Raw genomic sequence first — 18,589 nt, forward strand, 5'->3', positions numbered from 1 at the left:
ATCGCCAACATGCGCTGGATCATGGAGAAAGCAAGAGAATTCCAGAGAAACATCTATTTCTGCTTCATTGACTACGCTAAAGCCTTTGATTGTGTGGATCACAACAAACTCTGACAAATGCTTAAAGAGATGGGAGTACCAGACCACCTTACCTGTCTCCTGAGAAACCTGTACGAGGGTCAAGAAGCAACAGTAAGAACCAGACATGGAACAACCGAGTGGTTCAAAATTGGGAAAGGAGTACAACAAGGCTGCATATTGTTGCCCTGCTTATTTAACTTATCTGCAATGTACATCATGAGAAACGCTGTGTTGGATGAATCACAGGTCGGAATTCAGATTGCCGGGAGAATTATCAACAACCTCAGATATGCAGACGATACCACCCTAATGACAGAAAGTGAAGAGGATCTAAAGAGCCTCTTGTTGAGGGTGAAAGAGGAGAGTGCAAAAGCTGGTTTGAAACTCAGCATTAAATAAACTAAGATCATGGCATCTGGCCCCATCACTTCAGCGTATAGAAAGGGAAGAAATGGAAGCAGTGACAGATTTTATTTTCTTGGGCTCCAGGATCACTGCAGATGGTGACTGTAGCCATGAAATTAAAAGACGCTTGCTCCTTGGGAGGAAAGCTATGGCAAACCTAGACAGCACAGTAAGAAGCAGAGACATCACTTTGCTGACAAAGGTCCGTCTAATCAAAGCTATGGTGTTCCCAGTAGTAATTTTTGGCTGTGAGAGCTGGACTATAAGGAAGGCTGAGCGCCGAAGAATTGATGCTTTCGAACTGTGGTGCTGGAGAAGACTCTTACGAGTCCTCTGGACTGCAAGGAGGTCAAATAATTCAATCCTAAAGGAAATCAACCCTGACTGCTTCAGATACTGAAGCTGAAGCTCCAATATTTTGGCCACCTAATGCGAAGAGAAAACTCCCTGGAAAAGACCCTGATGCTGGGAAAGACGGAAGGCAAAAGGAGAAGTGGACGGCAGAGGATGAGATGGCTAGATAGCATCACCATTGCAATGAATATGAACTTGAGCATGCTCCGGGAGAGAGCGGAGGACAGGAAGGCCTGGCGTGCTATGGTCCATGGGGTCACGAAGAGTCGGACACGGCTTAACGACTGAACAACAATGACATAACGATACAACCAGAATAAAACCTAGCAGCAATGCAGGGATTTAAAATACAGATTTAAAACAGCAAAGCTAAAAGTCTAGAAGGCTAAAATGTTTGGAAAAATAAAAAGGTCTTCACCTGGCACCGGAAAGAATACATAATAATTAGTATTATGCAAAGCTGATGAGAGAACTTAGATCTGTACTGCTGTTTGAAAATTACCTCTGTAACCTGAGTAGGGATGGCAGAAAATTCCGCCACGGATCTCGGTGAGGCCGAATGCCAATACATTCGGCCCCCCAAAATCTGTGGCGGAACGGCCTGCCACCCCCCTGCCCGCCTGCGGATCCCCCCCGGGATGAGACTTACCTGCAGCGGATCTTCTGGGTGGCGGCGGCTCCAGCAGCGGCTCCGGTGGCGGTTGGTCTTCCGACCGGCTGCCGCCACCGCCATTTGCAGTCTTGGTAAAAAACAAAAACAAAAAACAACATGATAGGCTACATAAAGATTTACGTAGCCTTTCATGGCTGGATGGGTTTAAAAAAACCACTATTTTTTTAATGGCTGCCACCATTTGCGTACGCGGGTTTGTTTGTTTTTCCCAGAGCCCTCCGCGGCCAGAAATCTGGCTGCGGACGGCTCTGGCCTGGCTGGGCCTGGCCGGCTGCTCCGCAGAGCTGCCGCGGAGCACAGCCAGCCGTTCGAGGTTTCCGTGGGGGGGAGGAACGGAGCACCTCCCTCCCGTCAAGGATTCCAGGGGGAGTGACAGAACACTTCCCCCCCCCCCATAAACATAATCTGCGAACAGGTAAGTCACTTTCGTACATCCCTAAACCTGAGTTCAGCTGATCTATCTTTGGCTTGCATAATAGAAGCTATTTCTTTCCATTGTGTGACAACAAAGATGACCGGAAGCCTGGCACAGTGTGTAATATTTGAATAGAACCCTTCTCTTAGGGACCCTGTGGCCTATGGGTTCCATAGGTAAATATCATGGCCAGCCCAAGTCATTTTGCTGCCTGAGGCAAAGGGAAAGATGACACCCCACTCCTTTCCATGTAGAGAAGCTGGCTGGACTGGCAGTTGAAGCTTACGTCATCTCTGGCAAAGGGTTGGCATTATTTAGAAATGAAAATAACCCATATTGTGAGCATATACCTATAATAGCATATCATTTCCTTTAGGGCTGCACAGGGACCTCCTTATCCACCTCGGAGGCCACTTCAAGGCTTCTGAGATGGGCACGATTCACTTCAGGCTGCTTTGGGGGAGCCCCAACCCACTTCAGCCTCTGGTGCCAAAGCAGGATTTGGAAGGCAGAATCCCACTTCACCTCCCCCACCCCGTCCCTGCCACACAAGGCCCCATCTCCTTATCTGGGCTCTCGGGATGCACACTGGGAGCCTTCTTTGTGTTCCAGGGAGGCATCATTTGGATCTTTTTCCAGAAATGCAGGGTGCCTCCCTAGAACAGGAAGAAGGCTGCCAGTACACATCCTGAGGGCCCAGGTAAGGAGCTGGGGGCTGGGTGACAGTGGCGATTCTGGGCTTCTGGATCACTCCAAAATGCCACCAAAGTGCTTCAGAGAGACCAGACAAACTTTGTGCTGCTTTGTGCCCCCTCTACCTTGCCTCAGAAATGGCATGAAGAGGCACAAAGCACCCTGCTTCAGCCCAGAACTTTGGGCCAAAGCAGTGAACAACCCTAATAAAATTAATCAAAGGTAAACCTTATAAATATAATACTTAAACAACATTAAAACATAGTCAGCAATACTTATGGATTAATATTATTTTGGACCTTGTTATTCCAAAAGGAAATGAACAGATCCTATTTTACTGTGCACTTATTTTCCTGTTATCCATAACTCTGTTCCTAACTCTAAGTTAGTTGATCAGATCATATATACTTTAGCACTCTTTACAACACCGAAGTGCAGCAGAAATAGGTCAGGGGATACAGGACAGGCTGTGTAGCACACACAGCTCAATCCTCTAAGAAAGCCAACAATGTTATGTGGCTGCAAAAAAAGGCCAATTCTATTTTGGACTGCATTAATAGAAGTATAGCTTCCAAATCATGTGAAGTACTAGTTCCCCTCTACTCAGCACTGGTTAGGCCTCATCTGGAGTACTGTGTCCAGTTCTGGGCAAACAAACACATAAAACCTTTGGGGGAGGGATTTGTGCAGTTTTGTTGTTTGCAAATGGCCACTTGTGATAATGCACATTCGTGCAAATGCACATTGGCAAATGAATGAAATTGTCATGCAACATCTACGATTCTGCCAAGTAGTGATATCCATCCCTGGGAAATCCAGTTCTTTTTTGACTTGACGGAGTTGTATAGCATGCACAACTTGATTTGTGTTTGCAAGCTAAGCAACAGAAGTTTCCCTGAACTCCAGGACCTTTTAAAGCACATTTTCCTTTTGCTGGTTCTGCAATTTGTGGAAATGTCTGAGCAATTTTCACAAAATACAGCTGAATTTGTGCAAATTGTTCAGAAACTGGTGCAAATAGCTCAGAAATTTGCACAAATGGCAAAACTTGCAGGGGAAAAGATGTGCAAAACACCCGGGAATTGTGTGAACTGGCCTGACTTGCTGCAGACTGAGTTCTTGACTGTTGGAGCAATACGACAATGGAACCAATTACCTGGGGAGGCGGTGGGCTCTCCCACACTGGAGGCATTCAAGACGAGGCTGGACAGCCATCTGTCGGGGATGCTCTGACTTGGATTCCTGCATTGAGCAGGGGGTTGGACTCGATGGCCTTGTAGGCCCCTTCCAACCCTACTATTCCATGATTCTGCGATTCTATGGACACCAAAGTGGGACCTGGAATGAAGTGTGGGGGTTGAACCTAAAACTCAGCACCCCCCCCCAGTGATTTATCTGATATCCCAGTACAATGTTGTGATTGGTAGGTGGTGGTAGAGTTTCTAGGGCCACTCTGGGGAAGCAATCCGTGTTGCTATGTTAGCTATTTTTTCATTGCAATTAATGTTCTGCTATTCAGTATCCTGCTGTGAGTATGTATAATCATTTTGATTACAGCTCCCTTTAGACCTTCTACTCCACATGTTAATGAATGTGTAGAGAATGAGTACTTTTCCCTCTGGTTCCACCCCTCAGATTTTGTGTGCCCTGTGAATGCCTGAAGGAATCATAGAATCATAGAATAGTAGGGTTGGAAGGGGCCTACAAGGCCATCGAGTCCAACCCCCTGCTCAATGCAGGAATCCAAGTCAGAGCATCCCCAACAGATGGCTGTCCAGCCTCGTCTGAATGCCTCCAGTGTGGGAGAGCCCACCACCTCCCCAGGTAATCGGTTCCATTGTCGTATTGCTCCAACAGTCAGGAACTCAGTCTGCAGCAAGTCAGGCCAGTTCACACAATTCCCGGGGTTTGCACATCTGAGTGTGGGCTACTTTCTGAGTGCAGGAGGGGCTCAAGCGTGGTCCAGGGATGGGCAAGTGGGGGCAGGTGGATCCACACATCCCTACTCAGAGGTATATGTCATAGAATCATAGAATAGTAGGGTTGGAAGGGGCCTATAATGACATTGCATCCAACCCCTGCTCAGTTGGACATCCCTGACAGATGGCTGCCCAGCTTCATCTTGAATGTCTCCAGTGTGGGAGAGCCCATTATCTCCCTCAGGAATTGGTTCCATTGGCATATTGCTCTAACAGTCAGGAAGTTGTTCCTAATTTTCAGCCAGAATCTGGCTTCCTGTCACTTGAGCACATTATTCTGTGTCCTGCACTCTGGGATGATCGAGAAGATATCCTGGCCTTCCTCTCTGTGGCAACCTTTCAAGTAGTTGAAGAGTGCACTCATATCTTCCTTCAGTCATCTCTTCTCAAGGCTCAACATGCCTAGTTCTTTCAGTCGGTCTTCATAGGGCTTTGTTTCCAGTCCCCTGATCATTTTTGTTGCCCTCCTCTGAACCCTCTCCAGCTTGTCTGCATCTTTCTTAAAGTGTGGTGCCCAGAACTGGACACAATACTCCAGATGAGGCCTAACCAGTGCTGAGTAGAGAGGAACTAGTACTTCCCAGGATTTGGAAGCTATGCTTCTATTAATGCAGCCCAAAATAGCATTTGCCTTTTTTTCCAGCCACAACACATTGTTGGCTCATATTCAGCTTGTGATTGACAACAATTCCAAGATCCTTCTCGCTTGTAGTGTTGTTGAGCCATGTATCCTCCATCTTGTAACTGTGCATTTGGTTTGTTTTTTCCTATGTGCAGAACTTGGCATTTATCCCTATTAAATTTAATTCTGTTATTTTCTGCCCAGCACTCCAGTCTATCAAGATCACTTTGAATTTTGTTTCTGTCTTCCGAAGTATTAGCTATCCCACCCAATTTTGTGTCATTTGTAAATCTGATCAGCATTCCCTGCACCTCCTCCTTCAAGTCATTCATAAAAATGTTGAAGAGCACTGGGCCCTGGACTGAGCCCTGCGGTACCCCTCTCATTACCTGTCTCCAGTTTGAGAAGGTCCCATTGATAAGCACTCTTTGAGTCCGATTCTGTAGCCAACCGTGGATCCACCAGATCGTTGTTTCTTCTGGCCCACCTTGAGCTAGTTTGCTCATCAGGAGATCATGGGGCACTTTGTCAAAAGCTTTGCTGAAGTCGAGGTGTATTATGTCTAGGGATGGGGGAGAACTTCTCCCCGAAACTTCGGGGGGCCGAGTGCCAACGCATTCGGTCCTCCGAAGGTTGTTCGGGGAGACATTCTCCACCCCCCTGCCCCCGCCCCCCCCCCGGGATGGGACTTACCTTTCACGAATGTCCCTCCCGGTGGCGGGTCCCGGCAGCGGTTCGGTAGGTCTTCGTCAGGGGCGGGGGCGGCAGCCAGTCTTTCGACTGGCTGCCACCACCGCCATTACAAGAAAAGTAAAAAAAAATCAAAACACCCCTGTGATAGGCTACGTAACGATTAACGTAGCCTATCACGGCTAGATTTGCAAAGTCAGCCATGATAGGCTACGTTAATCGTTACATAGCCTATCACAGGGGCGTTTTTTTTTTCTTTTGAAGTTCGCGGCCGGGGAGATGGGGCGCTTCTCCCCGGCCTGAATTTCGGCTGGGTGAGGCAGGAAGCCTCCCCCCCAACCTGAATTTCGGCCGGGTGAGGAGGGAAGCCTCCCCCCCCCAGCCTGAACTTTGGGGGGAGCAGCGAAGCGCCTCCCCCCCACCGCGAAGCAAGCTGCGAGACCAGGTAAGTGACTTTCGTGCATCCCTAATTATGTCCACAGCACTCTCACAGTCCACAAGGGAGGTGACCTGATCAAAAAATGAGATCAGATTTGTCTGGCAGGAGTTGTCCTTGACAAATCCATGTTGGCTTCAAGTAATCACTGCATTGTTTTCAAGGTGCTAAGGAAGAGCCAACACAACTTCATTCAAAAATTCCACCCCATGTGTTGAGGTTCAGGGGGTGGAAATGGCAGGGAACAAGAGACACAGGTCACATTAGGGTGTGAAAGAGACGATTCGAACAGGGATTCAATAATGTGCCAGTGTTGGGCATGACGTAGTGGCTTCCAGTGTAGCAGGATAATGGGACTGCTTTATTGGACACTTGATAGCTTGCCTGCATTTAGAAAAAAAGTGAAGGTTAAATTATTGCCCTTGAAGGCTGAAAGTTCTCTCAGTTGGGTTGGGGGAGGCCATTCCAGTCAGGGACACCCATTAGCACTCCTCTCACTTTTCTTGTAGATGCAATCTCACAGGGATGATTTCTTTGAAAGCATTGGCTGTTTCGGTGCAGCTGCCAGAGCCATTAAAGACACATTCTTCAGCCTATGTCTTTGATGGAAATAGTACTAAAACAAATGGATTCCTTGGTTCAGCTATCATGCACTTGGGGAGGATACTCTGAATTTATTAGAGAAGAAAAAGATGAAATTCCAGGTCTTGGAAAGGATTAAACATTCCATAGACAACAAATCAGACTGGCGTAGAAGCACTGGTTGCCACATTAACACAGGCTTAGAGGAACATCTGAAGAGGAAGGAGGTGGTGACAATAGGATAGTTTTTCTACTCATTCTTTTTAATGATTTTCCACAACCTTAGATGCCATGACTAGGAATGGACGAATCTGTAAGTTTCTGTTTGTCTCAGTTTCACATTATTCCAGTCTTGGTGATGAGTTTTGGTTCATCTCAGACTTTGGGAATTTCTGCAGTCATAACTTCAGTTTGTTCCAAACACTGGGGGTTTTTAGTTGAAGTTTGTATGAAAATACATAAGCTTTTTTGTGTACATGTCTCCTAATGCAAGCATTTTGTATACATTCTCCTAATATTTTCCTAATATACACATTTTTGCAAAAAAAATTTCCGAATATACTGCATTTTCACATTGTTTTCCTTAATATATGCATTTTTGTACAAATCGGTTGATTTGAGAACACCACTGCAAAATACAGATATGTACAAATTTTGAAGGATAACTCAGTTTCAGTTTGCATAGTTCAAAAGTGCAAAATTAGGTAAATATGTGGACTGGACAGATCTCTTCCCCATCCCTAGCCGTGACAGGACAATGACTCCTTAAGTTCCAGGTGGATGCTGCAGAGCAGGCCTGTAAAATATTTGAGTGATCTCAGCTCAGCAATCAACTATTGAAGCCTGTTTTGATGGCTGCCAGGATTTGTGAAAAAAGAGTGTATCAGGCAACCAGCAACTAGGGATGTATGTATTTTGTAAAATCTATCCCATCTGTGTTTTGCAGATGGTACCATTTGTTCTGTTGTCTGCTCATTGATGGAATCATTTTTTTTTCCAATTTCCCAAATTTTGGCAAATTTGCATTTGCACAAATTCACACTTGTGAAAATGCACAAATCCCCCCAAAATGTGCAGATCCACTCCCCCAAATGTGCTTTTTCATGCTTTAACCTATGGTTGAAGTGCGCCTTTTCAGCCAGTGTTTTTATATCTTATATATTTTTCTATGACTAAATAAGCATATAATTTCAGAAATAGTTTTTTGTTTGTTTGTTTGTTTTAAGGTCTGCCAGCCCACAGAACCTGTGCAACTTGGGAAAAGCCAGTCCACTGAAGAATCCACAGGTCAGATTCATAGAAATTTGGAAGTATTTGATTCCATTGCAAGTTTCTTTGACATCCCTACCAACAACATAAGCCACAATATGTAGGGAAGGAATCTGTCTGTGGGATGAAGTTAACCAACCTTTCAGCTGCTCGCCCCCCAGGACACCAGTTCCCTAACCCATGAGCTGGCCAGCCTCAATCTGTAAGAGGCAGGCCAGCTTGCCATGATCACCCCCCTAAAATTGCCATTTATGCAAATTACACCTACAATTTCCAGCTGTAATTTGTGTAATTTGCACAAATTGCAGCCCTAAATTGCTCAATTAAAATTAGCAATTTACAGCTGTATTTTGTGCAAATTATGCAAATTTCATTCAAAATTTGCACAACATTTACAAATTCTGGCTGACATTTGTGCAAATTACACAAAAGTCAAGTCACACACATGTCAAGTCACTCACAACTTATGCTGGTCTGGTGCAATACTACATGCATCCTTCTCTGCATAAAGCTCCTTATCTGACAATAGGTTTTTTTATGGTGGAAGGTGGAAGCATGTGAGTATGTACAGCAGGTCAGTAGATTTCTGATATAAGGTGGCAGTTCTATGTTTTTCATGTAGATGAGCCCTACAGCAGTATCAAAAACATACTTAAATAAACCTCTTGCATGGACCAGTCTAGGCTCAGGTTGATGGTGGGGTGAAAGTTATTGATGTCCTGGTGGAACTTCTCAAGTGACTCCTGTCCATGAGTCATCAAAGTACCTCAGGTAGAGGAGAAGCTTTTGGGGGCAAGAGATGAGAAAGTGTTGTTTTAGGTCAACCATGAATATGCTGACATACTATGGAGCCTTGAGAGTGCCCACGGCAATGCCATCAAATAGAAGATGCATGTTCCCTTTGAAGGTGAAGTAACTGTAGTTATGTACAAAGTTGCAGGGTTTGTGGCTAGATTAGGGATGTTGGAGGGGAACATTTTGGGGGGTGGAGCTCTGTGAGCTTTGCCAGCTTGACCCCCAGCCCTGGACTGCAGTCTGACATCTGCCAGCTGGCCCGACTCAGCCCTCACCGCTGCTGCCACAGTAGTAAGGACAGGAGGAGGGGAGGGGAGGGCCACTCCCATTTCCTCCTCCCATCCATGCTAATGCAGCACCAGCAGGACAGGAGGAGGAGGAAGAGGAGGAGGAGGAGGAGCCACTCCCCTCTCCTCCTCCTGTCCCTGCTACTGTTGTGGCAGTGGTGGGACAGAAGGAGGAGGAGAGGGGAAGTTCTGTTCCCCTCTCCTCCTCCATTTGGGCACCAGTGGGGACTGGTTGTGCTCTTTCAATCTTAACTTCAACCCAGGGGGAGGGAATAACAGAATCATAGAATAGTAGGGCTGGAAGGGGCCTACAAGGCCATCGAGTCCAACCCCCTGCTCAGTGCAGGAATCGAAGTCAAAGCATCCCTGACAGATGGCTGTCCAGCCTCGTCTTGAATGCCTCCAGTGTGGGAGAGCCCACCGCCTCCCTAGGTAATCGGTTCCATTGTCGTATTGCTCTAACAGTCAGGAAGTTTTTCCTGATGTTCAGCCAGAATCTGGCTTCCTGAAACTTGAGCCCATTATTCCATGTCCTGCACTCTGGGATGATCGAGAAAAGATCCAGGCCTTCCTCTCTGTGACAACCTTTCAAGTACTTGAAGAGCGCTATCCTATCTCCCCTCAGTCTTCTCTTCTCAAGGCTAAACATGCCCAGTTCTTTCAGTCTCTCTTCATAGGGCTTTGTTTCCAGTCCTCTGATCATCTTTGTTGCCTTAGGGATGTACGAAAGTCACTTACATTTCACGGATTATGTTGATGGTGGGGGGGAGGCATTCTGTCCCCCCCCCCGGCATCCTCACCAGGGGGGAGGCGATCCATTCCTCCCCCTTAGAATCCTCTACGGCCGGCTGTGCTCCGCGGCAGCTCTGCGGAGCAGCCAGCCAGGCCCAGCCAGGCCAGAGCCGTCCGCAGCCAGATTTCTGGCCACAGAGGGCTCTCGGAAGGGGGGGACCGAGTACGCAAATGGCGGCGGCTACGGCCACCACCATTTGCGTTCCTTATTTTTGCCCGTCTTAGTCTACATAAATATTTATGTAGAGTATGACGGCGAAAATCAAGGGGAACGCAAATAGCATAGCAGGCGCTATTTGTGTCCCTTTTTGATTCACCGTTTTAGCCTACATAAATCTTTACATAGGCTAAAATGGCGAATCAAAAGGGGACGCAAATAGCACCTGCTACGCTATTTGCATTCCTCTTGATTTTTGCCGTCATAATCTACGTAAATATTTACGTAGATTAAGACGGTAAAAAGAAGGAACGAAAATGGCGGCGGCCGTAGCCGCTGCCATTCGCGTACACATTTTTTTTTTTAAACCTACCCCCAACCATGATAGGCTACATAAAGATTTACATAGCCTATCACGTCTTTTTTTTTTCTTCATAAGCCTGGAAATCCATCAGCCACCGCTGGAGCCTCCACCGGAGCCGCAGCCGCCCAGAAGATCCACCCCAGGTAAGTCTCGTCCCGGGGGGGATCCGCGGGGGGGCGGGGGGGGGCAGGCCATTCCGCCATAGATTTTGGGGGGCTGAAGGCCCTGGCATTCGGTCTCACCCAGCTCCGTGGCGGAATTCTCTGACATCCCTAGCCAAAGTAGGAAAAAGGAAAAGGAAAAAGGGAGGAGAGCATACACAGCTGTAGATATAATATTTCATGTCAATGGATAAGAAAACATAAACCCAACCTAGTATTTCAGCAAATGAAAATTGTAACAGAACATTGGGGTGACACAAATGTGTTAAGCATTTTTGTTAGTCTCCTAAAACCTCTGATTATGCCATATCATTTATCCTATAATTTTATCCTTAAAGCTCCTTACTGTGCTTTTGCTGGCACAGCTAAGTTTTCCAAAGTGAAATTACCATATTCAAAGAGTCTGTTGTTAGAGCACAATCTTCCCATTAAAAGATTGGTTGACTAACTGTATAGTATGCTAGTTTTACTAGCTCCAGAATGATATTATTAAGGACAATGATATGCCTTTCGTTGACAGGATGTTAAACCTTCTCTGAGCAGCAATTTAATAGGGCTTATCCAATAATCACCATTTTAAATGCTGGCCAAACTTTCTTGCCTGAGCCTGTCAGTCATGTTGCTTAATCACAGGGAAGCTGAGAAAGTAAGATGCTTCACATGTCTTATTTACATGCTGTTTTGCAAAAGTCAGGATTGATTCCTGCAGAATTAATCATGTAAACAAATCTGCAGTGTTGCATTATTTCCAGGGAATACACCATGAGCCCTGGAGGTCATTCTTGTGTCTCTGTGGCACTTGCTGCAGCTAAAATAGATCTTGGTCAGGAGCATTTGCAATGTGAGATGAGAAGAAAATGTGACACATAACATACATCAGGAAAACACCATCCACAGCTTTTCCATAATACTTCGAATGTGTGGAAAGTTATTTGTGCAGATTCTAGATAGAGGCCTCAACAGGCAAACCAACTAGGCCAGGCCTAGTTTCCTCAACCCTAGAGTGGCCACGTGTCCTTTTTTAAAGATGATGTGTCTTTGTTTGAAGGCCTGCAAGAGACCTGTGCTCTCTTTTAAAGTCATCCTCTGAAAGGCTGTCGAGTCTAAGTGTGGTTTAAAGCTAAAGAACCATCAGAAGGAAGAGCTTGGGCCTAGAATTTGCCCATCAACAGAACCTGGACAGGCTGAGCAAGGCATAAGGATGGACGAAAGTCCCTTACCTGGTCCTGCAGCTTGCTTCGCGGTGGGGGGGAGGTGTTTCGGTTCTCCCCCCAAAGTTCAGGCCGGGGGGGAGGTGCCCCATCCCTCGCCACCAAAATTCAGGACGGGGAGGAGTGCCCCATCTCCCCGGCCGCGAAATAAAAAAGTAAATTAAAACACACACACACACACACACACGTGATAGGCTACGTAACGATTTACGTAGCCTATCACGACTAGATTTCCAAAGTCAGCCGTGATAGGCTACGTAAATCATTACGTAGCCTATCGTGGGTGACTTTGAAAAAAAAAAAGTGCGTACGCATATGGCGGCGCCCATGGGCGCTGCCATTTGCATTCCTTGTTTGGGCAGAGGTAGTCTATGTAAAGATTTACGTAGACTACGGCGAAAATAAGGGAACGCTATTTGTGTTGCCCTTATTTTCGCTGTAGTCTATGTAAATCTTTATGTAGACTACCCGGGCCCAAATAAGGAACACAAATGGCGGCGCCCATGGGTGCCGCCATTTCCGTACGTGCTTTTTTTTTTTTCAAAGTCACCCGTGATAGGCTACGTAACGATTTACGTAGCCTATCACGGCTGACTTTGGAAATCTAGCTGTGATAGGCTACGTTAATCGTTACGTAGCCTATCACGTGTTTTTTTTTAAAAATTACTTTGTAATGGCGGTGGCGGCAGCTGGTCGGAAGACCAGCCGCCGCCCCCGCCCCCGCCAAAACGCCACCGAAACGCCGCCAGGACCCGCTGCCGAGAGGGACATTCGAAGGAGGTAAGTCCCATCCTGGGGGGGGGCAGAGAATTTCACCACCAATTTCGGGGGGCCGAATGCGTTGGCATTTGGCCTCCCAGAGATTCGTGGAGAAATTCTCCACCATCCCTAGCAAGGCACACAGGTTACCTTCTACACTATGGTGAGCATTACTATATTTGTCGTTAAATGACAATAAGTATTTCTTAATCTGCATCAATAGATATAAATTAGCATGTGCACATTTTATGCAAATTGGTGCCCTCCTGTATGCCCCGGCCGTGGGCTACTAAGGTTTGGAGGTGCCGAGATAATGATAAGACAGATTCAGGTTTGCTTGCAAGCAGACTTTATTGAGTACTTACTGCACACAGCTTACAGCACACAGCAATGGTTGGATCAGACAGCTTCTCTGAACAGAGCCAAGGGGTAAAATGGGTCCTATACTGTACATGTTAGCAGTGAGGCAGCATGACCAGAGCAAGAGTTAATTAGCATTCATTCCCAGCATAGGCTAAACAGTTGCTTGGTCAGAAGGAAAACAATCAGAACTTTCCCAGCACAGAAACCTGTAGCTCAGCATAAACATAGCCTCACTTCTCAGGCACATCCTAGGCCCTGATAAGATACTAGCCTTCATTAGCATGGAATGTGCTGAGGCTGCGCTATCAACCTTTGACTCATCCTGGCAAATCAAGAGGCCTACTAGCAGGAAAACAGCAGCCGACTGAACCAAAGTCAGAGACCATTATGGATCATCTAAGCCCCTCTAGCTTGATTCAGTCCTGAAGCATTACACCCCCTCAACGTTTTGGGGGGGGTGATGTGTGTTCTTCTTCAGTGATTCACAAGTTGCTACTCTTGTTGTTGTTGTTCAGTCGTTCAGTCGTGTCCAACTCTTCGTGACCCCATGGGCCATAGCATGTCAGGCCTTCCTGTCCTCTGCTCTCTCCCGGAGTGTGCTCAAATTCATATTCATTGCATAGGTGATGCTATCTAGCCATCTCATCCTCTGCCATCCCCTAAAGCCATTCATAGCCATTCCATATGGTCCAATTGTCCCTGTTTACTGGGCATAGTTCTCATTCTCTGAAACCCATCCTTGGTAAATCACTGTCCATATGTATCTGTCTTTTTGTCTTCTCAGGTGATCTTGAGGTGCCTTTTTCATTCTTTCTAATATTCATTTAAATTGTGAGAAGTCTCTCCAGGGCTCAGTTATCTCACTCGAAGCTATATCTCTGGCTGGATGCATCTTGTTTCTAGCACACATCCATGAAACGTATGTTTGTGAGCATCAAGGCACCACATGGTGTGCACATCTATTTCTCAAGCTGAGGAGCGGCTCATTTTGAACTGTTGATAACATACGGTTAGGCAATTAAGTCCCCCCCAACCCAAAGAGGAAAGGACAGCTTAACTTTTGAAATAACTGTAGAGAAAGAGTAAATGAGAGAGCTAAGATGAAATTTTAGAGGAAATAATTTTCTGATAAATATTCTTTTTCAAGCTCCTTCTGAACCAATGGATAATTTTAGTGAGAGAGAGAGAGAGAGAGATGGAGACTATTCATCAAAATGGCCTCCCTAGTTTCATCACCTGTAAATAGGCTGGAGAATTTTGGGCACAACTGTGGATCCAATTTGAATACTTTACAATATTATTTTCATACACTTGAAGGAAGCAATGGACTTGATTCTTCTTCCTTCCAGGCCTTCTCTCTCAGACTGTTCATTCCATCATCCACCAGGATGAGCTAACAAAATAATTTCACTCAGTGCTTTTTTTCTGTGGAAAAAGGTACCAGAACTCTTGGGTTATGCTTCCTCGGGAGTAGATGGTTATTAAATTGTAATGAAGAGCATTAAAATAGTGGACAAACACTATGCACACACACACACACACACACAAAACAGTGGCTTGCTAAGAGGATGGACAGACCTGCAGTGCTTGCCGGGCAGGCGGGCACTCATCAGGCACTCCAGTGGCTTTCACAGCATGGCAAGCAGGGGCAGGCGGCAGTGGCGGTAGTGGCTCAGCTAGCACCTGGCAAAACTGGACAGAGGTGAGTCCATCCATCCCCACAGATAAGTTTTTCTTCCTTTCTCATAATGCTAAAAACTGGATCAGCCAATGAAACCAAATGGTGGGAAATTCAGGACAGATAAAGGGAAGTACTTCTTCACACAGCACACATTGTACTATGGAATTCACTTCCACAAGATTTGTCACTGGTGGCCAAAAACATGGATGGCTTTAAAAGGGAATTAGAGAAGTTCTTGGAGGATAAAGCTATCAGTCATGATGGCTATGTATATTACCTCCAGTGAGGGCAGCACCAGACTTCTGGGTGCCTTTGAGCCAAAGGGCTCCTCCCTTCCCTCCTCCCTGCTTTCACTTCCACCACCACCTGCTCCTTCCACCACTGCCACCTCTCACTTCCCTCCCCTGCTCACCTCCTCTACCCCCTCCACCACCCCCTCTTCTCACCTCCACCATCCATGTCCTCCCCTCCCTTTTCCACTTCCCTCCCCCATCTCTCCCCTCTGCTCACCCCTTCCTCCCTCAGTTCACCCCTTCCTCTTCCCCCCTCCCCTCACCCATGCCACCACCTACCCCTCCCCTCATTGCCATCCACTACCAAATGCCTGGCTCTGATGGGCTCCTTCCTTAGATCCAGTCATTGTGGAGGCTGGAGAGGTGTCCCTAGAGATTACCTGTGCCATGGTGAAACAGAGGATGGACCACTGCTCCTCAAGAGAGGTGTCCTGGGAGATCTCTCATGGCACAAGCAATTTCCTGATACACCTCTCCAGTCAGCATAATGCCTAGCTCTGTGGAAGGACCCCATCAGAGTCAGGCATTTGTGTCTGGCTGGCTCTCTGAAAAGCTGTGCTGGCCACTTATTCCAGCCAGTGTGGCTCTCTAGGGTACGGGTGGTGGTGTGGTGAGTGGACAGTCTTAGGGGTTGGCAGGGATGGGCCCTTCTGAGCCCATGAGCCCGCAGTAGCTGCCTAGCCCTGCTGACCCTTGGTCTGCCACCAGTCTCAGGCAATGTGCCACTGAATACCCCTTGCTGGAGAACATGAGTGGGAGAAGGCACTTGCACCCAAGCCTTGCTTCCCAATAACATCAGGTTGGCCTCTGTGGAAAACAAATGCTGACAAATGATGGTCTGATCCATCAAGCCTCTTCTGTTCTTATTCTGGGGGAATACAAATGTGGTAGCAGAGACTAAAAAAGAAAAGAAAGACAAAGAAAAGAAAAGAAAGACCCACCAATATGACATACAATGTAATTAGTTTCACCAGAGAAAGAAGAAAATAATCATTATGCTGTTAGTGCTTACACACCATCTGACAGAAAAAATACATTTGCTGATTTATTTCATTACTGGTAATGATATTTGCTTAGAAATTAAGACTCAACATTGCAGCACATTAGTATTTATTCTCATGCTCATTAACTATCAAGATATGTGGAACAAGCCCCTCTGCCATGAGAATACCACTCATCTCTTGTTCCTTTTTTTTACCATTCTTCAGATGTTCTTCCGAACAGGAGCCTTCAGCTTTCCCTCTTACGTTATCTTTAAGTTTGTCAGGTGGCTAAACTGAAAAAGAAAGAAAAAAAACAACAACACTCTTCCTCCCTCCTTTCTAGAAATCCTCCTTCTCTGTCTTTGAGCAGGGGTGGTTTTAGCCCCTCCCACTTGGAGGCTGGAATGGAGGCTATAGAATCATAGAATCATAGAACAGTAGGGTTGGAATCGAGTCCAACCCCCTGCTCAGTGCAGGAATCCAAGTCAGAGCATCCCTGACAGATGGCTGTCCAGCCTCATCTTGAATGCCTCCAGTGTGGGAGAGCCCACCACCTCCCTAGGTCATTGCTTCCATTGGTGTAGTGCTCTAACAGTCAGCACGTTTTTCCTGATGTTGAGCCAGAATCCAGCTTCCTGTCACTTGAGCCCATGATTCTGTGTCCGGCACTCTGTTAGGGATGGGGGAGAATTTCTCCCCGAAACTTCGGGGGGCCGAGTGCCAACATATTCGGCCCCTCAAAGTAGTTTCGGGGAGAAATTCTCCCCCATCCCTAACAGAGTGCAGGACAGAGTGCAAGAAAGGTCATATTCTTGTTTGGGCTTTGGGGTTCTCCTTTTTTTGTCTACTCCATACTGTCATTTTTCAATGTGGCTAACTGGCTTGAACTCACTTTTCTGTCACAACTGGCATGAAGCTCAGGCAAGAATGGAGGTGAGTTTGTTAAAGCCCCTGAGCCTATCTCATGCCCAACTGTTAAAATGGGTGATGGATGAGGACTGTTCACAGAGAAAGGTACCCACTGAGAGCATCTCAGCCCAAAGTCCCCTAAATCCTGGATCCACCACTGTTAAAAAAAAAGCCTTTCCTATTGTCTATGTAGCTGCCACAGGAGTCTGCCAGATTCCATTCTAGGGATGGGTGAACGAGCCACGTGAGAGGTTATTAGGATTCTCCAAACACCAACTTGCAGCTCATTTCTTACCCCATTCCCGTTCACATTTGTGATTGCGGTTCACTCTGCACAAATCGAGCAGCAATCAAATGTGAAATGTATGCAAATTTCCCCAAATTTGCACCATTGTCCTAATTTGCACAACTTCCCTCCATAGACTAAAGTGGGCCTGATTCAGCCTACAGAAGCAATTTGTGCACATTAGGAAATTTCCACAAAATCAAAGTGGGATATTTGCACAAAGAGAACGCAAGCACATGCCTGGCAGTTTGCGAAACATTTTTGGCAGTCACAGGCTGTCACGTTTCCCTTCCCCCCCTTTCCTTATGCACTCACACACTAATAATAGGGAGGTGTCAGTCTCACACCTTTAATTTGTTATCAACAGGTTCATTACAGATCCAAATCCCCAAAGACTCTCAGGCTACAGTAAGGATGGCAGAGAATTCTGCCACGGATTCCAGTGAGGCCAGATTCTAAAGAATCTAAAGAATTCTTTAGAATCCGGCCCCCTGGAATCCATGGCGGAACGGTCTCCTGCCCCCCGCCTCCCGCGAAATCCCCCCGGGATGGCACTTACCTGGGGCGGATGCAGTGGATTCGGCGGTGGCAGTTCCGGCAGCCGGGCACGGCCAGGCTGCTGCCGTCGCCATTGCCATCCTTGCAGCCATGATAGGCTACATAAGAATTTACGTAGCCTATCACGGCTAACCCCCCAAAAAAAAACCCAGCGTATGCAAATGGCGGCAGCTGCAGCAGCCGCCATTTGCGTTCCCTATTTTTTGGTGATTTATCTTACATAAATAGTTACGTAGGCTAGAACGGTGAAAAATAAAGGAATGCAAATAGCACCCACTACGCTATTTGCATTCCCCTTTTTTTCACCATTTTATCTTACGTAAATATTTACGTAAGATAAATCGGCGAAAAATAGGGAAAGCAAATGGCGGCCGCCATGGCCGCCACCATTTGCATACGCTGCGTTATTTAGGGTTTTTTTAGGTTAGCCGTGATAGGCTATGTAAATTCTTACATAGCCTATCACGGCTGCCTGGCTGGGCGCAAATGGTGGCCGCAATGGTGGCTGCCATTTGCGTCCACAGCAGCCCGGCCGTGGCCAGAAATCCAGCTGTGGATGGCCTGGAGCCGGCCGTCAAGGATTCCGGGGGGTAGGACCAGATCGCCTCCCCCTCATCGAGGATTCCAGGGGGAGGGATGGAGCGCCTCCCCCCCCACCGTGAAAGTTTCCGTGAAAAGGTGAGTTTTGTACATCCCTAGGCTACAGAGGTATGCCTCCAGGGGATTCAAGTGGGAATGCTGACGTTGCCTGCAGTTTGAAGTGAGTCTTGCTGGCTAGACTCACTTAAGGA

Source organism: Heloderma suspectum, chromosome 4 (genome assembly GCF_057233095.1).
Source record: "Heloderma suspectum isolate Gila_16-S chromosome 4, 16-S_ref, whole genome shotgun sequence".
NCBI classification, from domain to species: domain Eukaryota; kingdom Metazoa; phylum Chordata; class Lepidosauria; order Squamata; family Helodermatidae; genus Heloderma; species Heloderma suspectum.